The sequence below is a fragment of the Populus euphratica genome, unplaced genomic scaffold (assembly GCF_000495115.2).
Source record: "Populus euphratica unplaced genomic scaffold, PopEup_1.0 scaffold433.1, whole genome shotgun sequence".
Taxonomy (NCBI): domain Eukaryota; kingdom Viridiplantae; phylum Streptophyta; class Magnoliopsida; order Malpighiales; family Salicaceae; genus Populus; species Populus euphratica.
This window is the reverse complement of record NW_011500322.1, coordinates 64,902-69,715: the sequence shown is the minus strand read 5'-3', so window position 1 is coordinate 69,715 and position 4,814 is coordinate 64,902.

Genomic DNA, 4,814 nt, shown 5'->3' with positions numbered 1-4,814 from the left:
TATTATTGTTATTTTTAATTTGTACAAATAACCTCCCTGTTGTTCGACCCCGGTCTTGCCGGGTTATTTATTACTTCGACACTCCTGCACTTGGGAGAAGACATCAACCTTTTAGTCGTGTCATCTATAGAGGCAGCTAAACAAAACCAATTGACCACAAGATGAATCACTTTGTTGCATGAACCTAGTGTTTATAAATGGTTTACTTCACTCACTAACTTGGAAAAGAGACATTCATATTTGATAGGAATATGAAAAGTTATGAGTTTTGTCTAATTTCCCTATTAGTCTAGAGATGTGATAAAGATCATGAGTATTGAGTATGAAGATAAACTACATGGATGAGAAACACAACTTCATAGAATTATGGGTCATGAGAAATTATAATAAAAAAAGAAAGGCATAAAAGGTACACAATAAACATAAGTGCAACAATAAGGAGGGGAGCTTGTATGAGCCCTCTTTCATTTTATGATACCAACACTGTAGTAATGAGAGCATAAATTTCTAATATGATTCTTTTCAACTTCATAATCGAAAAAATTACCATGGAGAAGTTATGGAATGTACTATTTCATTGATGTTTTCCATTCTAGATCATTCCTAGCATAGCAAATGAATGGAAAAAATATTAGTGAATGCTAAGAAGACATTGGTGTTGTTAAGAAAGCTAATTTAAGAAGGAGTGTTGCATTGTCAATCTTTTTGCTATAAAACTTTGCTACTCTTGCTTTGTTGTTAATATGTTTTCCATATGTATTGGGATCTCATTATATCTTTTAATGAAATATGAATTTCCTTTTATCTATTTGTTGTTTTAAAATCATGAGATATCTTAGCATTTTATTGTCATCCATGAATGAATAAATATAATGGTAAAAATAATTGATTCCTATTATGTGCTATACAAAATATTAAAAGGTGATCCTCACCTATTTTAAAATGTTTTTACCCTCGTAATTCATTCCATGGACCTATTCAAATCCATGGACCTATTCAAATATTATGACTAATTCAGTTTTGTAAAATTAAAAAACCCTTTTTCCAAAATATTTCTGAAAAACTAAATTTATTTTTTTATTTCATAAATAATTCAATGTTTGCTTAAAACAATGTTTAGACACCTTTTTGTAAAGTAGCAAATGAATCATTTAAACAATTTCTATTTTGAGGTAACCAAATAATTTTGAACTAGGACATCAAAAAAATAAAAACCCATGTCTCTTAGGCCATATTTTAACTATATGTATTTACATATAGTTCAATTTGCTAGTTACTGATTTATAAACATACAATCCTAAACCATTGCAGTGGATGAGGACAAAACTTATTGTTCTTGACCACTTATATTTGAAATAATGAAATGCCATCTTCATTATCCCTTCATATTCTAATAGTATACCTTTTATGGTTCCTATTTGAGTATGAATAAGTTTTTCTTTCATAAAATACTAACTAAGATTACACTCAACACTAAAAGGCAAACAAAACTTTAAAGATTAAAACCAAAGAGAGGTTATGAAAAGCTAAAGAGTCCGAGAAATCCAAATGCTGGGGGGTATACCCCCAATGAAAAATAAAAATGAATTAGTCAAGATTAAAAAAAATAAAGATACCCTACCAAAACAAATAAAAAGGGGTAAATAAAAAAAATATGATTGAAAGACACAATGATAATGATTTTTTCATCGTCAAGAGTCATAGCTTATATTATATGCCTTCAAAATGTTCTTTTTTATGGTGCAAGCAAGTAACATAGACCAATAAATGTTGTTCTCAAAATGTGAAAGAACTTTTTTCACAAGAATAATGATATTGCGAATAAAACTACTCGTTATTATTAATGTTGATAAAATAAATGTGATAAATAAGATATTTTTTTCTCAACAAAACCTTAAGTTTTACTCAAGCCTCTTGCTTCTTCTTCTTTTGAAAAAAAGATCATCTCATCATGTACCTTCACTAATTTCAATATTGCCTAAATAAAATATCAAATTATCCTTTTCCTACATATTAAACCTCCTAGGAATTGTAAGAAATTCAAAACAAAATTATTTTAAGGTCAGATTACATAAATTGTTGCTTTCAAAATATAAGGGTTGAAATTATTAAATTCATAGATAACCCAACTTTTAGCTAACACTTCTATTTTAATCTTGACTTTATCAACCATCAACTAATAACCAAAAACACACGAAAGATATATCTTTGTGTTGAATGAAATGTCTTAAGTTTCAAATTAAATAAATACTTTTAAAATTATATCTCAATTATTTCTATGCAACAATAAGATTATAATGCATACGATCTTTGAGATTTATAATTTGATTCCAAAACAAGAAATATATTTTCAAAAAAATACATACAATCTATTTTTTTTATTTAAGATGATTTTTAATTTCTTTAGTACAATTTCATCCTTGCCTTTTTTCTATAAAATAAAATATATTTTTTTATTGTTGCTATTTTTTTACATTGCAAGATTTTTTTAGATTAATTTTTTTTTATTTTTTCATCTTAGAACATTTAATTGGTCAGGTGTTTATCTCTTTTAGTTGAATTTGAATCTAAAATTTTACAGCTTGTGAGTTTAAGAGATTAAACCAGGTTTACAAAGTTTACTTAGACATCCTATTTTTATCTTTTTTTTTGTTTCATCCTATAATATTTTATTGTTTTTTAAATTCATTTTCTTTGGGATTTTTCAATTATTTTAAAAATAATATGGGTTACCTCAATTTTTTTTTCCTTTGTTAGATTTAACATTTGAAAGAGATTTTGTCTTGAAATTAAATTAATTAATTTCATCTTTCAATATTTAAATCTTGAAGTGCTGAGTTTCTAGGTTAAGTTCGTGTCGAAAAGTTAACTTGCTTGTTTTTTTTTTCTTTATTTAAGTTTATTTATTTTTTTATTTCATCCTCTAATACTCTTTTTATTCATTTTTATGTCTTTTTAAAATAAGAAGGATTGTCTTGAGTTTTTCTTCTAGTCTTTGTTATATTTATCTTTCTTAAAATGATTTTTTTAGTTAAATTAATTTTTTTGATTTTATTCTCAAACATTTAATTGGGTGGGTGTTGAGTTTTTTAGTTGAGTCTAGGTCTGCAATTTAATGGGTTATGAATTTGAGAGATTAACCTGATTTTATGAGATTCAACCAGTCTTGTTTGGTTTTTTTTCTATTTTTTTATGCTATTTTTTATCAGTTTCATCCACCAATATTTTGTTATTTTTTTCTTGTTATGAGATTTTTTATTGTTTTAAAAGTAACAAGGGTTAACTCGGATTTTTTTTCCCTTTCTTGAATCTAGCTTTTTTAAAATGAATTTTATTTTTTAATTAAATTAAATTAAATTAAATTAATTACATAAGTGTAAATACAGGATACTTGCTTCGTGATGTTTTGTTTTGTTTACTTTTTAGGTCATTGTTTTTACAACACGTGCAACTTCTTTTACTACCCATTTCTTATGTATTTTTACTCCTTTTAAACCATTACTATTGCATGATTATTCTTTTTAATACTAGAAAAAAAATAATCTAACCTACATCATAGCAAATCATTTATCTTAGTTAATCCTAAATGTTATCTTAGGTGTCAATTTTCATACCATAACTTAATAATAATAATAATAAGTACAAAAATAAAAATTAATATCTTAAGTTGTATTTAGTATGAATTTTATAAATTGATTTCAGTTATTTCTTCCTTAGAAAATTAAGTCAAAATTCTGATTTATTCAAAGTTGAAATTTTTAAATTTTGATTTAAGCATTCTAACCCATACTACACCAATCCTTAAAGAACATTGCTTTAAGTTTATTTTTACCAATTATATTTTTTATTTAAAGTTATTTAAACTCATTTTTTCCATAAATTATTTATAATAAGCAACTTTTGGGTTATGATTTAAAATCAAAAATTATATTTCAAATCATGTCAAATAAAATCTTTTTCCTTGGCGTGGAAACAACTTCTAAATAATTTTTCGTTAGAGTTCAAAAGTTGTTTTTTTATAAATAACTTGTGATAAAATGGGTTAAAATAAATTTAAATTAGAAATATGTTTAATAAAAAAAATATAAAACAACTTTTTAGGAAAAGAAATATAGTATAAGTCGTGATAAAAGTTAAAATTTCCAACCTTCTGTTTACAAGTCCTGTAAATATCTTAAAACAATTCAACCAATCAAGGTCTTAAATCTCGAAGGCCTGTTTCCTCTCTCTTCTGCTGACAGGCATGTTCGGTTCAACTTACTTTCGAAAAGTATAGAATGTAGACAGTTGTCTATATGGATTTCAATGGAGGCCCAATAGGATCAAAGACCTTTAGCCCCATAGAACTTGGTGGGCCCGTTTCCCACTCTTCAATGTGTAGAATTTTTTGCATTGGCCCAATTGTTCACAGCTATTCTCGAAATTGAAAGTGAAACTATTTTATTTGTTTCTTTATTTATCTTTTAGGAAAAGTGTAGACTTATAGTATGATTAGAGCTAATTCTTATTATAGGTTTCAATTAATAAATAAAATAAGTTCAAATGATTAAAAAAAAATCTATCACTGAATTTAATTTATTTTATTTTCTATATATATATTACACATACCACCTTACCTTATTTCAATTCTTCTCAACTGCCATCTCCATAAATAACTTAAAAAATCATCTTATTTTCTCAACACTAAAAAATTGAGAATAAACAATATGATTTCCGATTGGGATTAGAAGAGTGTTTTAGTGATGTTCCAGTTGTGGTTTTTTTAATGCACTACAAGAAATTTATATAATATCAATGATTTTACTAATAAAATA